Here is a 17,898-nt window from a genome sequence, read left to right on the forward strand (position 1 = left end):
TCTAGTCCTTGCCCCTGGAGTGTTGTTCCCCTTTGGTCTCATTTCGTTTTTGGGGCCTGTCTAATCTTGGCTGAAGGGTGAACCTTGGGAGTGACTTCATCACTGAGCTAAAAGGGTGTCCAGGGGGCATGCTCTCAGGGTGCCTCCAGTCTCTGTCAGGCCAGTAAGTCTGGTCTTTTGTTGTGACTTAGAATTTTGCTTTACGTTTTTCTCCAGCTCTGCCTGGGACCATCTATGGTGATCCCTGTTAGAGCAGTCAGTGGTGGTAGCTGGGATCTTCTAGCTGTACTGAACTCAGTCTGGTCAAGGCTGTGGTAGATGTGGTCCATTAGTCCTATGGACTAGTTTTTCCGTCGTCTGTTTAATTTTCTTCACTCTTCCTTGCTCCTGAAGGAATGAGACCAGTGGAGTGTCTTAGATGGCCGCTCAACAGGCTTTTAAGACTCCGGACACTACTCACCAAAGTAGAACGTGGAACGTTTTCTTTATAAACGATGTTACGCCACTTTAGCTGGTTGTTCCTGAGACCATGGTCCCCGTAGCCTTCAGACAAGGCTGTAGTCTTCACGGAAGCAGACTGCTGCGTCTTTCTCCCAAGGAGTGGCTGGTGTGTTTGAACTGCCGACCTTGTGGCTGGCTGCCAGGTGCTTAACCATTGTGCCACCAGGGCTTCCTAAGGGACCCTAGCCTATGGAAAATAATTTAAAATATGGACTATTAAAATAATGAAAGTGTAGAAGTAAAACAATGTTATGCTAAGGAAAATAGCTAAATAAATTATAGTTAACTCATTAGATGATTGTGTAACCAATAAAAATAATTGGTCCAACTATATAGTGATATGAAAAGGCACATATAAATAGGGATAGGCTAAATTACATGTAATCTATGATTGTAAGTTTGTAAAATATAAATATGAGCATAAAATCGAAAGGAAGGGAAGAAAATTTACAGTCCCTTTCTTGGTAGAGTAATGAAGTCACAGGTGTGCTCTCTCTCCCGGCCTGTCTGAGATGGTGTTCTGTCAGTTTTAAAATTTAGATAAAGATTTATGTGTGTTAAGAAGGTGAAGATCAAGTTCTCGTTCTCAAAGAACTGCCAGTCTAGTGTGATCGAACTACAGTAAAAAGAAATACGCTAGTGACATATGAGAGAGTCATAAACAAATACTCTGGGAAGAATCTCAAAATACAGTTTCCTGCGTGCTGGGTTTTTATGTAATCAAGTGAACCTTAAAAGTTAACGTTTTGATGTTTCATAAATGAACTAGATTTTTAAAAAAGGCACTGAAAAATGTGTATGAACTTAAAAATGTCCACGAGATACTATTTCTTTTATTCGTATTCTGATTGCACAACCATTAGTTTACATTCTATACTATTACGCTATGGAACAGCTGGCTACGGATGCCATAAATTTGTGGAGTACTTATAAAGTCTTACAATCATGTATCTGGGGGTGGGAGTGAATGAAGATGGATGACTTGGTTATTGCTCCAAGGGAACACTGTGTCAGTTGAGGAGACTCATCTTTGTATCTCATTAGACCTGGACACCAGTCACACTTTATTAAATACTCCAGCTGATGTTTACACCAAGAATGATTTGAGAGCAGGGGGAATAGAGGTAATTTTGACTGAAGGATGCTGGGAAGACTCTACAGAGGTTGTGACAGGTTACTGAGCCTGGAAGGTTAATAAAAGGTTGTGATATATGTAGTATTTTCTCACGTTGGGGGCTTCAAGAGAAGCGACAGGATGCATGAAGCGAAGAAGATAAAGGAGATTCCAGATATAGAGAAAAGGATGCATAAAGGCAAGGAGCAGTGTGTGTTTGTGTTAATGCCAGATTTAGGGAACATCAAGTCGCCTGTGTTTCTGGAGATGTAGGCAGTAGGTGTTTGCGGGGCAGCGACAGGAGAGTGAGTAGCCGGTGTTTGCGAAGCTGTTCTGTCCTTATTCGTGTGAGTGATTAAGGAGCATGTGGTCTAGTGTGGGGAGCAATAATTAACTAAAACCCGGTATACTGGCTTGAATTTATGTTAAGATTTAATTAGAACGTGTATTTGCAAAATTCTGATTGAAGACATTGTTTTGTCCTAAAGAAAATCATAGAATTTTAGGGGATTACATAGGGGTGGTGTTTGATCCTGGCCAGGCCAGTAGGAGGTGGGAAGGAGTGAACAAGGAGAACCGTCTCTAGGAGGCCATATGTGAGCTGGGTTTTGAAGGATGAGTAGAAATTAGAAGAGAGGATGGTAGTGGGGAAGGATCGAGCTGGAAGGGCAGGTTGTAGATACATGATTCTCAAGGCAGTTCTGTAACTTTAAAGGGATTCGGGGACTTTGTTTCCTTACAGCATTTTTTCTTATGCTTCAGGATATGTCAGTAAACATTGACCATGTTTAACAGAAACATGGTCATGAAAAGGAAAAGCCAGTCTGCGTAAGTGGTTTATGATATCGTATCACTTGCCCATCTTCAACACATTTAAGAACAATTTGCTGTAATACAGCTAAGGGTAATTTAGGGAGTAACTTTAACTTAACTGTAAAACAGCACAGTTCAGAAGCTAGATAAAAGGCAGAAGTTTGCTATTAATGATGTGCTTTATAAACAGAAAGCAAAACTTGAGGGATTTAGTAAGGGAGCTAAAGAGACTTGAGAACATGGATACAGAAAAAGCGAAAAGTAGGATGACGGTCTCTCTGCCTGCACGTTAGAAATAAAGCTGACATGTAAGCCACGACTACTTCACTTTTCTTGTGTTCTAGTAAAGTTCTGATTACACAATTTTTTAGGATGCACATTTCTTCCATATGTTATGGGGAAGACTTCACTGAAATGAATAGGATTGCATTTGTAGCCTCATGATATTTCTCATTTAAATGATAATTGTTTTAGTTATCATATTTGTATATCTACATAAAATATTGGCATTGCCCTGTCATGTTGAGTACTTGGACATTTATAGAACTGTTTTTTATTAGTGCTTTATTTTACAGAATATTCCACAACAAGAAAGGTGTATATATACAAAGAGATATGAATATATATATATATATATACAATTGCAGAGTTTTTGTGAGTTATGTAAAGAAACTTTTGTTTTAATCTTTGATTAAAAAAAGCAAAACAGGTTAGTTCAAACCATATTTCTAAAGAGTATGTTATTTAATCAAGAGGTTTATAATTCTTAGCTAAAAATTTAATAACGCCAGGAAAGTGTGATTTGTTGAGGTTATGTCAGTTTCTTTGGAAGCGAAGGATAAAGTTCCTTTGAAACTATTACAGCATGTGAATTCTACATAATTAATAGTAAATTAGGTCAGTAGCCCCCACCCAACTCGTGTCCATCAGGGTAGAACCAGCCCTTCACTACTTCAAGGCTCCTCAAACTAGGAGCTGAGCCTTTGCACTTCCATTTCTGTCTAAGGGCTGGTATCAGGAGTGGAGGTCTGATAACTGTTAGCTCTACTGCTTTATCTTCCTTAAGGGAAGACAAGTTTAATATGTTAGGGCCTTCTTCTGGCTGTTCACTGTTTTTGATTCATGGTGCATTTTAAAACAAAACATATCTTAAAATCTAGTCTCTTACATGTCAGCATCACTCATCTCCTTTTTTCCATTGGGAGAGAATAACAGTATTGTGAAAAATTTATAGCACCCAGGCCGACATTTGTTTTACCTTTCTTTATCCTCCAGTATTATAAAATTAATAATCAGAATTTTAAGAAATCTGGTGTAATTCTTCATGTTCTGCCCCCCCCTCCCCCATTTAGATCTACCTCTTTCATCTGTTCAGCTATTGCCATTTTGAAAAAAGTTCCTTCTTGGAGAGATGAGTGTTAGAAATGGATTTAAAGAGAAAATGTTAATGAGAAGAGGTGACAGGACATGAGCACGGTGTGATTGCTCTGTGCAGTGTGAATCAGTTCTACTGTAATGGAGGCTAAGCCCAGCACTGGGATGGGATCTGAACCCTAGCAGGATGGAATGGCAGCCACATGCCCAACATTAGTGCTTGCAGTTGAGCATAGTGAAGATAAAACCAAAGACTTACTTTTGATGAGAAAGACAAGAGCCAGGGGCTTGGTAAAATAGTAGTTGCCTCCCAAGAAGACCAAAGATGGTGACCAGTAGATGTTTTTAGTAGGACAAGAAGGGAAAGGAGTCACCAGAAGTTGAGAGTAGAATGATATCAGAGTGGGTGGGTCATTGTGTTGGGAATAATTTGAATGTGAATGGGGTTAGTAGTGACAGTAAAAAGAAGAACAAGTGTTTTTGTATCAGCCAACTTTATTTGAAAAAAAGTCTGCTTTTTAATGGGCTGATTTAAATAGCTTGCCTTTCTATATCAATTTCATTAATAACAACAGTAAAGAGAGCTGGCTGCCAAATATTAGATCATTATGTTGATGATGATAGAGCATGTTTCTCTGGGTAGTTATAAAAGGAACTAACTTCGAGAAAGGAGAAGGTATTTGTCATGAAATTTGGACTTGCTTGAAAGAAAAGACCTTTTGTGAACTCTAGCAGAAAATCTTTGACAGTTTATTCCTTTAAAGTAATCATTTTTATACTGGTGAGACCTGAAATTTTTTTTTTTTAATTGTGCCTTAGGTGAAAGTTTACAGAGCAAATCAGTTTCTCATTAAACAATACACAAATTGTTTTGTGACATTGGTTGCCAACCCTGTGATGTGTCAACACTCTCCCCTTCTCTACCCCGGATTCCCCGTTGCCGTTTGTCCAGTTTTCCTGTCTTTGCTTTTGGGCTGATGTACCCATTTAGTCTTGTATACATGAAACCTGTTTTTTTAAATGAACATTGTAGTGGAAAAGAAGTCACAGAATGTCACTTTAGATTGTGGAAAATGTGTGGAGCAGGGATATGAATGTTACCAACTAGCTCTGGGGGAGAGCCACTGAAGGGCTGTCCCCTCCCCGCTGAAATGAACAGGACAGCCTCTCCATATCCAGTGAGATCCTAAACCACTGTCTGTTTCCTTGGTGGTCCTTCTGATTTGTATATGTACAAATGGGGTATTATTTCAAGAGTGGTTCTGTTCATTTTTGAAAAGTCATATTTAAATTATCTTTTAGGCATGGTTTTACAAGAGATGAAATTTTTTCCCTTTTCTCTAAATATCTAGTGAAAACATTGTATTGTTTGTCACTGTATTATTTCTTATGAAAAAATCAACCAACTCAGTATTTTTCTCAGAGTGGAACTTAGGAACCAAAGCGTGTATTAATTTTATACATACACAAATTGGTTTGTGTCATTGATTCAATTGGAATCTCTAGGGGTGAGATGTAGGCTTAGGTGTTTTGTTTTTTTTTTTCTTTTTAAATTCCCAGGTAATTTCACTTTATGCCTAAGGTTAAACACCAAACCAAAACCGTTGCCATGAAGTTGATTCTGACACATAAAAAAAAAAAGCATCCCTATAAGACAGAGTAGAACCATGCCACAGGCTTTCCAAGGAGCGGCTGATGGATTAGAACTGCTGATCTTTTGGTTAGCAGCCGAGCTCTTAAGCCACTGCTTCACCAGGGATCCAGTTTTGTATGTGATTTTAAGATAATATCTTTGATTATCATTTTTTTTGTGACTTTAGTATCTTAGGGTTAAATCTGTTCTCCTCGTTAGTTCATCATAATGGAATCCTAGATGTGTGTGTAACATTGTTCGGTCAAAAATTACTCATCTGTGTGTTGTCGAAAGCCACCCGACTTAGGAATTTCTAAAATATTAGTCCTTTTGTGTTGGACGCGTCATTATAAACACATATTACACATAATTGGCACATCATATAATTTGAAACAGTGTTATCTAATCCTTTTATTATATGTTCTCAGTTCTGTACTTTTTTAGACTTGAAAAACAGCTGTCAATTATCAACCTCTGCCAAATTATACTTGAATTCTTTTCAGTTGGCCAAGAAGGATATTTTATAGTATAGTTTTAATGAAAAGAATGCATAGGAAAACATCAGAAAGCATAAAACGTCAGATATGAAAATGATATAATCAGAGATCTTTGATCTCATTATGTGCAAAAATGCATTTTTTTTAAACAAAAGATATCTCACATGTGGTAAATATAATTTAATGGAATGCAGTATTTGGCATTTAGTTATTAACAAGAGCATGGTGAAACCCTTTAAAGATCTCAGGAATTACCACTGACTCTCCCTTTAATTGTATGATATTCTCTGATAGAGGTGCAAGATCATTTGGAAGCGTTGGTACTGGAAAAATTTTTATCTGTGGTTTTTCTTTTTGGGAAGGTGCCATAGAGTCAATTCCAACTCAGAATCAGAATCATAATGACCCCATGTGACGGTAGAACTGTCCCATAGGGTTCTCTTGGCTGTAATTTTTATGGAAGTAGATTGCCAGGTCTTTCTCCCACACAGCAGCTGGGTGGGTTCAAACTACCAACGTTTCCCTTAGCAGCCAAGTGCTTAACCATTGTGCTACCAGGGCTCCTTTGTCTGTGTGGAAATTAAGGCAAACTGCTGAGATGGGCATAATGCTTAAACCTTACTGTATTTTTAAATTTCAGTATAGAAAGCCTTTAGCTTCAGGAGTCAAAAAGCTCTTTAGGAATTCCACTAGCTTGTTTCTTCCACAGGGACAGAGGAAAATAACTTCTTTCTAGTGAGGAAAAGCAGGTGTGAAGTTTACGTTACAGAACAGAGGTACTGCTAGAGGAGGTGTCTTCTTAGTTTATCGAGTACGTGAGGTTGGGATGCAGCGTTAAGTTAACTACACTCAGTGAACTTGATCCGTCGGGACTCCTGGGGAATTTGAAACCTAATTGAGTTAGGTGAGCAAGGAACCATGGGTTTCTGTCTCTTGTTTAAATCTTTTTCTCAGGTATTAGTTTGTTAAGTCTCGTGTTTGCGTATGAGAGTTATATATAAAGACACTTTGTGTAACTGTCTTCACACAAAGGTCTTTTGTGTGTTTGGGCTGAACTTCTTAAGTTATTAAATAAGTTAATTTGTTGAATAGAATTTCTTAAGAGTTATGTGCCACTAACAATGGCTTTGCCTCTGGCATAGCTGATATTTATTTGTTCTGACAGTAATAGGCTACCAGATTCAGCTGCTTCTTGAGTCTTTTTGGAGCAGGATAATAAGGTCATGTCAGCATAGTGCAGGACGCTTATCTTTCTTTTTATTACAGTGGGGGAGGCCCCTTTCATTTAAGAGCTGTAATGATTTGTTAAAACCCATTGCCTTCCAGTTGATTCTGACTCATAGTGACCCTGTAGGACAGAGTAGAACTGCCGCATTGAGTTTTCAAGGCTGTGATCTTCATGGAAGCAGACTGCCGCACTTTCCTCCTACGGAGCAACTAGTGAGTTCCAATGGCCAACATTTCAATTTGCACTTGAGTGCTTTAACAACTGCACCACGAGGGCACCTTAATGATTTGTTAGGTGTTTGTTTTAAAAAAAAAGAGGATAGTTACAACATACTCCTGCTTAATTTTAAGAAATAAGATTATCAAAAGGCCATTTCAGTTATTTTGATTTTTAAAATTACTTTGTTAAAGGCTTAAAAACCAAAAGAAACAAAAAAAGAGACCAGAACTAAAAAAAACAACTTCATTGCTGTCAAGTTGATTCTGACTCATAGCTACCCTGTAGGACAGAGTAGAGCTGCCCCATAGGGTTTCCAAGGAGTGGCTGGTGGATTTGAACTGCTGACCTTTTGATGAGCAGCCAAGCTCTTAACCACTGCGCCACCAGGGCTTAAATGAACTTATAAAAGCCTCGACCTGATACTGATTTTACAGAGCTTGGTTCATAGATAGTTTCTTTCTTGACCTTAGGGTAAGATCATATAAAAAGCTGTCCAGAATTATTTTAACCCTTTTGATGTTTTAAAATTTTGGTGGAACAGCATAGGTCAGTAGTGCTCTAGAGTATGGAGGCCTAAACGTCCCTGTTTTTCTTACAAACTTCTGGACTGGATGACCCAGATTACAGTTTTTTTAGTTCTCCATCTCATCCTATGATGATGATGGTAATTAAAATAATAGTAGTTAATGTTTATCAGATGTTTATCATGAGCCAGGCACATGACCTTATGTACTCCTTTTACCAGCCATATGATTTAGACACTACTATTTTCCCTGTTTTGCAGATGAGACAATGACACTTAGAGGGAGTTTTAAATAACTTGTCAAAATTTAACATATTCTGGGAGTTGGAGCTAGAATGCATACCTAGGACCTCCAACCTTTGCCCCTAATCTCTGATTGAGTGAAAATGAATATCAGAATTAATGTCCAAACCAGGAAGAAAAAGAAAATGTTGATGTTCACATCTTGTAGCAGGCACTAGAGCCTTTTGTGGGTAGAAAGCTAGTGACAGCGGAGGCAGTAGTAGAGAGAAATCATTGTTGTTAGTTGCCGTCAAGTCAATTCCAAGTTCCAACTCATGTGCACAGTAGAAGTGCTCCATTGAGTTTTCAAGACTGTGACCTTTCGGAAGCAGATAGCCAGGCCTGCCTTCCAAGGTGCCTCTCGGCGGGTTTGAACTGCAACCTTTCAGTTAACAGCCCAGTGCTTAAGCATTTGCGCCGGCCAGGGACTCCTACAGAGAAATCATGGAGGCAGGAAAGTGATGTGCTGACTAATGTGAAGAAAACCAGCCAAACCAAACCTGTTGCTGTCCAGTCGATTCTGATTCATAGAGACCCTACAGGACAGAGTAGAATTGCTCCATGAGGTTTCCAAGGAGCGCCTGGTGAATCTGAACCGCCGACCTTTTGGTTAGCATCTGAACTCTTAACCACTGTACCACCAGGGTTTCCATGTGGGGAAGGGCCTAGTAGAAAAGGAAAGGAAAAATCTTCCCTCCATTTTTAGGTGAAAAACATGTTTTCTGAGGCCCTAACCACCCCAAGGGGCCAAGAATGAAGAAATAGGAGTCTCTATAACCGTGGAAAGTCTTGGGTTGGAGCCTCATCTGTATAACTGTGGGAACCACAGAAATGCCTTGTCTTGGTGCAGGCCCTGAGTGGCTCATTATTGACTGTCCGTCTGCTACCTCAGCAGTAGTGGACCAGTAGGTCCCTCCCTCTGGGCCCTTGACTGTGTTTGTGTTCAAGACTCCTTTCCTTTCTACCACTTCTTCCAGTGGATGATTTTGCTCCTTATATCTCATGGGTCTTTCTCTCAGGAATCTCCCTCTCCGGATACCACTGTCAGTTTGCTTCTCTGTGGTTGGATTGCCATTGGGTGGAGAGCATGAGCTGGGATGGAGTGTTTGTGCAGATAGGGCTCTCCTGAGCTTGTCTCTTGTTGGTCTTGCAGTCCACTCTAGGAGAGTTCCCTGGGCCTGGGTTACCCTGTACCTCAAGGAAGGAGACCGGAGCCAAGGCTTGGGAGTCTTGGGAACCACTCATTCTGGCTCACAAACACATGGGGCTGAGGCTTTGCCCACTCCCTTGAAAGGCTGTTTATATTCTCCTCTTAGCTGCATTTTTGGTTCACATACTCTGGCCCTCAGGAACCATAGAGTACACCCATATATGCAGAGAGAATAAGTTCTGATTCAGGTACCCAGCTGAGGTCTCTGCAGCTTGAAGTCTTTAAGCCCTGGCCAAAGAAGTACGAGGGAAAATGGTTGGCGCCAGCAGGTCATTACTGGCTTCTGGTATTTGCAACTCCCTGTGTCAAAAATCTCCCTGTCAGCTCTCATTTGTGTGGGTATTTTTTACTATGTTAAAATGCTTAATAACTCTCTTGGGAATTCATTTAACAGTTTCTCCTAGACAGGCAGCAGTTTTTCTCAGGAAAATCTGGTTTTTGATCACAGGCCCTGAACTAAGAGTGATAATTGTCAAGCATTTTTTGAAACCCGCCTGACAATTGGATTTATACCCTGTTTGTTAGCAGACTGCCCCTGGTTGGATCTGCGTGCATGTCCTCTAACCTGTGAGCAGTTTGAGGGAACAGACTTTTGTCTTATTTATTCTATGGGGCGCTGTGAGTCACAATCAACTGGACGGCAGTGGGTAGTCCCTATGCTTGGAATGCGTTAGACATTCAAGAGTGAAGATGTTAGCAATAATGAAGGAAGGCATGGATTTTGGCTTCCCAGAACTTGTGTTTTAACAGGCCTTAAAAAGATGCCACTGAGCATGTGTGTTTGGGAAGGGGAGGGGAGAGTTTTGAAGTGGAGTGTGGGATGGTCACACATCTGATGATGCATGCCTCCAAATAGGAGTTGTCATCGTTTCATCCTAGAATCGTTTTCTTTCTTTAGTATTTTTGTGTGTCTTGCTCTGCTTCTTCTAAAACAATCTCATGGCATAAAAAGCAATATAATAATTTTAAAGCATCATGAGATAAGTAAGTGAATGAATGTCCAAATTTGTTGAATTATGAGTCATCCTGCTACTTTCCAGGATTATTTTTACTTGAAGTTGACAGATGATTCAAATGATTAAAAAAAAAAAGCCTTGCTTTTCTTCCTGATTGAATCTTATACAGAAACCCTTCGGTGTGAGGGGGCAAGTGCATTTGATAAAAGAAGAAAAGTCAGATACAGCACAGGGCTGTTGGTCAAAATGGTCTTTGCTTTAAAGTGCAGTAGCTGTGTACTGCCAGGCTGTTACGTTTTGTCTCCCTGCCTGTGGTGCTGATTTCTGATCTTGAATCACGTGTAAAACCAGTGGCAGCCTGTAAACCCAAAAAACTAGTATCTTAAAATTACTCTTGAATTTAAAATTAAATTAAAATTACTAAAATGCATATTGCTGAAGGAATGGCCAGATTCATGAAGAAAATGATTTTCAGTGTCTGTATATTCCTTCATCCGGTATGTTCCGTAGTTTATTTAATCAATCCCCATCACCAGAATTCCTTACTTTTTAAAATAATGATACTTTGAATATCCTTGTTTATAGGTATTCTGTATTTTTTTTTTTTTTATAGCTCTCATTTCTTTACAGTAAATGTCCAGGAGTGGAGCTCTGTCAAATTCTATCCACTTTTTGAACAGTTTTGATAAATATTGCCTAATTGCCCTTATTTATTCACGCTTATTTAAAATCAATATTAATAATAACAATTAGTATGTATTGAGTGGTGGTCAGGTTCCAGGCCCCGGTCTTTATGTGGACTGTTCAGTTTAATCTTCAGAATAATCTTGTAATGAAGGTGTTATTAATATCCCCATTGGGAAACAGCTGAGTTTGCAGAGTACCTGTGCTGGTCAGGGGGGAGGGAGGTGACTCGAGTCCTGAGTGAAACAGCCAGGATTGATGCCCACGTCCTAGAGGAAAAGACTGAGGACCAACACCAGCTCCCAGTTTATTTGATCAAGATTGTGAGGTAGGTTATGAAAAAGAATTAACAGGGTGCTGTGAACGCATATCACAAGGGGCGTGGGGACGGGTGGCAAGAAAGAAATTACTTTGTAAAAAAAACACGTTGGAAGCCTAGCTTTCCAGGGTGGGCGGCAAGGTGGGGGAAGGAAATGTTGTAGGCTGAGGAGGCAGGATTGTGTGAAGGCCTTGAGGTGGGTAAAAGGTGGGCACACTCTAGGAACTGGAATTGGGCCAAGTGTGACTGGCATCTATATCCTACAGGGTCTTTTCGGCCACATTAAGGATTTTGTTCTTTTTTCCTAGGAGCAAAGGAAAAAGTGTTTTAAGTAGAGGAGCCTCAAGAGGATTTACTTTTAAAAAGAACAGTGGCTGCTGTGTGGATGATGGGTCTGTAATGTATGAATGTATGAAGATTTCTAGGGCCCTATAGTTTCAGCAGCCTTATTATTGTCAGTTTGTTAGGTATACCGTACCATACCATGCCCGTTGCCGTCAAGTCAGTTCTGACTCATAGCGACTCTGTAGGACACAGTAGAACTGCCCCATATGGTTTCCAAGGAGCGCCTGGTGGATGTGAACTGCCGACCTCTTGGTTAGCAGCCATAGCTCTTAACTACTACACCACCAGGGTTTCCAGGGTTTCCATTTGATAGGTAGAGACACTTTAATGTCTTAATTAAAAAGAAACCAAAACAAAATAAAAAGCTGTAATCACGGGGATAGGGGGCTGTGGAGGGGGAAGTGGGGCGTATATGGGTGAGTGAGAAGGGAAATGTTAGTGATGCTGGTGATTCAAGGCAGAGAAGTCAGAATTCTTACTCCCTTTTTGTCACAAACCCTGGTGTTGTAGCGGCTAAGTGCTATGGCTGCTAACCAAATAGTTGGCAGTTCAAGTCCACCAGGCGCTCCTAGGAAACCCTATGGGGTCGCTATGAGTCAGTAATGACTCAATAGCACTATTTTTTTTTTTTTTTTGTCACAATGTCCAAAAGACTCAGTTTGTATTCGGAGCAGAATATGTTGCTCAGTAGATCCAGTTCATTAAAAATCTAAATTTGAGTTTCTTGTTCATAGTAATCCTTGCCTGCATCTCATCTGATTTCCACAAACCGTGTCTGAGAAATGTCACTTAAGAGACTTACTGAAAGACACTGAGGGCTTTGTAGATTGGTAAGACATGGTATAGGGGAGAAAAGTAGAGATAAGCTTATTTTTTTATTTTTTTACAATTTCTGTCCCTTTCTATCTGCCTTGTGATGCCAGTTAGACGGCTATGTGGCCTGTGTCCCGGTTGGTTGTTAGAGAGGCACCATGATTTTCAGTTAGTCATTTCCTTTAGATAGCTCCTTTGAGAGTTACCCACCTCCTACTTTTCCTTGAGGCTCAGACAGCAAATCACGACCCATTTTTTAGAATTGTGCTTCTAATAAAAGGCACCTTTCATTTATTCTAATTTTTCATTTTAAATTTATACTGTAGTTTCAAGAAACAATCTTTTAAACATGAATACTAGAAAACTAAAATTATACTGCTCTTGGGTAAGTTAACAAAAGTTTTTTTTAATTAAAAAATTCTAATATATAATCCAAACCAAACCAAACCTGTTGCCATTGAGTCCATTTCGACTCATAGCGACCATATAGGACGGAGCAGAACTGCCCCATCAGGTTTCCAAGGCGCTGCTGGCAGATTCCAACTGCCGGCCTTTTGGTTAGCAGCCGTAGTAGCTCTTAACCGCTGCTCCACCAGGGCTCCTGTATACTCCAAGGCGAGGTTAAAAACTTATTTTCATTTACCTTTGGGAATTTTTTTATGTTTTCTGGAGGAAAAAAAAAGAAAACATTTTAAAAAACGTTATTATACTTCATAGCACTTTCTGCCTTCTAATATGTGTGTATCTTGTCCTCTAGTGGGATCATGATGCAGACCCCTGTGTTGAAGTGATTATGCAACTTTTTTCCTTTGATTGCACACAGTTAAACTTGGGTGGAACCAAACTGTAAAGATTACAAGTAGAGAGCATGGGTTGCGTTTTCAGACCTTTAACCATTATGTCCAAAAATTAAATAGGTAATTATTATTTCAAGATATTAGAGGTACTATTTTACCTTGTGAGCATCTGTACTTCTGTAAGGTTTTGTTTTTATTTCTAATCTTGATTGTGATTTTAAGATTATTTGCATCAAGACTTGTTAAAGAAAAAGAAGTAGTTCTGTATAACGTTAGTATTATAACAATAAAATTCTTTTGTATCCACTTAAGGAAAGGAGAAAGAGTTTTTTTTTTTTTTTTTTTAATTCTTTATAAAAAGCAGAGTAAAGCTCTGAGCCACTTTCAGCAGTTGCAGTGTTCTGGGAAGACAAAGGCCTTGGTTTACATGCCTTAGTAGACAGTATGACCATATCATGTATGCTTTTTTAATAATGTCTGACATTATCAGATTGATTAACACAGCATGGGGCCTAATCAGATTTAACAAGAGTTGGCAGCTGTGCGCTAGAAGAATAGTAATATACTGGGGGAATAAAATCCATTTTTTAATAAGCTGTATTAAATCCCAAACTAGAAAATAAATCAGAAGTGTTCATTACTTCACACTCACCCAAAAAAACGCATTCGTGTCAAGTCAATTCCGACTCATAGTGACCCTCTAGGACAGAGCAGAACTGCCCCAAAGGGTTTCCAGAGAGCGCCTTTTGGATTCGAACTGCTGACCTTTTGGTTAGCAGCTGTAGCTCTTAACTACTCTGCGACCAGGGTTTCCTCATTATTTCACAGGGACGTGTAAAACTATTGTATTCACTCAGTAGCTTTCTCAAAACCATGCTGACTTGTATTTTCAAAGATTGGCTGCTGCTAGAAGCTAGATGTGCTGATAATAAGATTTTTATTTGATAATTGATGGTGTGGGGTTTCAGGCAGTTATGATTTCCTGCAGGCCTCAAAGGTCAATGTTTTTATCTGCATATTGTGTTTACTGTGTAAACTATACAGTCCCTCTAAGAACTAGAGCCAAAACCACTGCTTACTTTTTCTAGGATCACCGTAAATATTTCTTGAAGAAGTTAGTCATTGTAAAAGTTATTGTCCCCCCACTTTGCTTTTTAAAAACAAAGTCATGAAAAGTTAATAACATGATGCATAAGAGCCTTAAATTAGGGGGTTGTGATTAATTCTAATTCTGCTATTAACTATGGCCTGGGATTCAGGATTTAATTAGATTCATTTACCAAATATTTAATGGACACGTACTACGTGCAAGTTGTTCATGGCTCTAGAGCTGTTATTAGTGACCCAAACAGCAAAGAGATTGGTCCCATTCAAAGCGCAGTTTTGATATGCTGAGAATCCGTGGTGAGGATAACAGCCATTAGCTGTGTGAGCACTGGGCATGGATTTCCAGACTCTGAGGAGTAGGCGTGACAAAAGCAGTGTGTCTTTTCAAATTGTGTTGCATGAAGTTTATGCACAGTGTTGCTATATTCCAGTAGGTGTGTCACCCAGCCTTCTGTCAGTGTTCTAAAGCCGTTAAGCCAATAATTCATATATTATCCAGGCAGGTGTTATCATTTGGGATGAAGGTGATAAGAGATATGCAAATGATATGAATCAGTTTTCTCCTCATGGGAAAAGAATAGCTGCATTTCAGAGAACAATTTTCCAAATAAACATGCTTAGTTCCCTTATATATTAACACGTAACAACTAAGTTATATGCATGTATGAGAAATATATATTAAATTTCTTATGCTGGTTACAGTTTCTAACTTCATTAGTACAGTGTCATGACAAGTTGGAATCCAGAAAATTAATAAACATATTTAACTTAGAAAAAGGTGCATTTTATGTCATTTTAACATACAGTAACCCTTAACAGTAAGACAATATAATTTTTAAAGGTTTGATAAGTTCCTGAGTATATGAAATTAGATAATTTACTCAAATTTAACCTTCTTTAACTGTCATCTTTCAGATGAAAAATGATCCAGATCCAAGAGGAGTTGTTTTGAGGAATTTTAAATGCCAGTAAACAGAAGCTTATAATAAACATGCCTGTTTAGCTGTCACTGCGGCTTTATTCTGATGTACAAAATCTCTAGGACGTGGAAGAACACAGAAGTATTGTTGAATTGAATTGTGTGCTTCCTAGATGTAGCTTTCCTGAGCAGGTGTGTGACTGCATTAAACTATAAACAGTAGTCAAGTGATCAAATATTAATTAATGGACTCATAAGCCACTTTAAAGTAAAAGAATTGATTTGTGTTAGGTTTCAGCAATACATTTTGCATCATAAATATACTGTTCAAATTTAAATTGCCAAAACCCCCAGCAGTTTAGATCCAAACTCAACAAATATTAGGTATTAGTATTATATAAAAAGATTCATATATTTATTTCATGATTGGTTTGAATTATGTAGTGATAAACTACTTAATATACTAAATTGTCACTTTTTAAATTAGAATTTACATACACTGCAGTGACTCGAGTCATTGAGTAAAATTTCAAAGTTAGGAGGTTGGGTAGAATAATCTCACCATTTAACTTATTATTATCATAAACATAGTTCTCAGACAGCTGCCATTTTTTATAGTTGTACCATTCTTTAATTTTCAGGTAATAAATTGTCAGATTCATTCAGTAGTTGAGGTGTGACTTCAAAGAATGCTACCCACTACTCTTCATCTCCTCTATCACCATTCACTGATGCTTGAAATCAATTTAATAGCCCACAGTGCCTTTCATTCAACTCTTGGCCATAAATGCACATAAGCTTGGGAGAGGAAACACATTTGACTTATTACCACATTAAGGTTCAAATCACTGACACCAAGGTCTTAGGAGACTCGATAGAGAAGACAGCACTGTAAGATGGGGCTTGTAGCAAACGTAAGCCTAAAACCAAAGATAAAGAACCTGTGGTAATACCGTAAAAACTTGCCGGGGGCTGTCTCTGTGGTGAAGCGCCTTACACCGCTCTGGGAGATGTTTTTACTAACCTTCTACTTGCAGGTCTTTCCGGTATTCAGAGTTGGAGCCTCTAAGTGTGATTTGTTGATGTTTAGAGTTTTGACAGTGCTGATATTCTTTGGGAAACATAAATGTTGTACACATAACACACACCTCCCACCTCCCTGCAGAGAACTTCTGATACGGATCACATTGGAGCCAATGTCACTGGTAGTTTAGTGGACGTTTTAGGGGATTATGAACAGGATTAGATACAGGTGCACGATCTCTTTGATCCTTTTTTCCTCACATTTGGTCATCAGAAATGGTGCCTTCTTTTAGTGGTGCTTGTTATAATTTGTCCTAACACACTACTTGGCCTGTAGGAGGGACTGAGTAAATATTTGTTGCTTGAAGGAATACATGGGACTCAGCTTTTCTGTGCCTGCCTCCTATGCTCCTCTTCTCTCTTTACTGATTCGTCTTTTCTTCCGAAGTAATGCTGACTCTCTTGTTACATGTTCACAGTTTCCTTAGAGCTTCTGTCCTGGTTGGTGAGTCACCATCCAAACCAGAGTGACCAGGTGGGTATGGTTCTCACACCGAACTCTCAGCAGAGCCTCTCAGTGTTTCTTCTGTTCATCTTTTAGTTTGTTGCCTTTGACTAGTGTGACAGAGTCCTGTTCTAATTGGCTGTGGCTTGGGTACATGGCTACCGGACTCAGAACTTGAGAAATCAGCCATGAGTGGGCAAGGGGATACTGTGATTGGTTGTTAATCAAAACAAAAACCACCAAACCGGTTGCCTTGGAGCCATTTCCGACTCATGGTGACACGATGTGGTGCAGAGCAGAACTTAGTTCCGTAGGGTTTTCATGGCCATGACCTTTTGGAAGCACATTGCCAGGTCTTTTTTTCAAGGCACTTCTGGGTGGGTTCAAACCATATATATAGAGAGAGAGAGAGAGAGAGGCAGGTAAAGCCTTGTTTTATTGAACGATTGGTCTCTATAATTGCTGAGGCCATTATGCACAGACAGGAGAAGGGGAACAGATTTATTTCCTGGTCTCTTCCTCCTAGGACAGAGTCTTGATGATCTCTTTTTTCTTGTCTTGGAGCCGCTCCTCACGATGCTTGCACGCTTCCTTGGTCTTAGACCTGCGGGCCTCAGCCTGGTCAGCCAGGAACTTCTTGCAGGTCTTGTCTTGCCTTCGGCTTGTGGCCGTGTTCATGAGAATCCACTTGTGCTTGAGCAGGTTCACCTTCACCTTCAGGTACAGGCTGTGATATGTGTGGCAGTCAGTTTTCATAGATTCACGAAAACTATCAATATTTTGATTAACAGCTGAGTACTTGTTTACATCACCCGGGGACTCTATGACTGGCTATTTTAAATGAACAAATGTATTTTATCTTGCATATGTACTACTATTAAATTAAGTCAGAACCAACATCAGGTTTTATTTGAGGAGGTATGTGTATAGAAGGAGCCCTGGTGGCACAGTGGTTAAGAGCTCCGTTGCTAATGAAAAGGTCAAGGGCTCAAATATACCAGCCACTCCTTGGAACCCCTGTAGGGCAGCTCTGTTC

At 39.4% G+C, this 17,898-nt stretch overlaps 1 protein-coding gene across 1 annotated transcript in view; it reads left to right on the forward strand.

Moving 5' to 3' along the window:
• The window catches only part of LOC100669970 (ubiquitin-conjugating enzyme E2 E2), a 351,147-nt gene that overhangs the window by 48,435 nt on the left and 284,814 nt on the right, over positions 1-17,898 (forward strand). The window lies entirely within an intron of this gene.

This window comes from Loxodonta africana, chromosome 27, assembly GCF_030014295.1.
Source record: "Loxodonta africana isolate mLoxAfr1 chromosome 27, mLoxAfr1.hap2, whole genome shotgun sequence".
Lineage (NCBI taxonomy): Eukaryota > Metazoa > Chordata > Mammalia > Proboscidea > Elephantidae > Loxodonta > Loxodonta africana.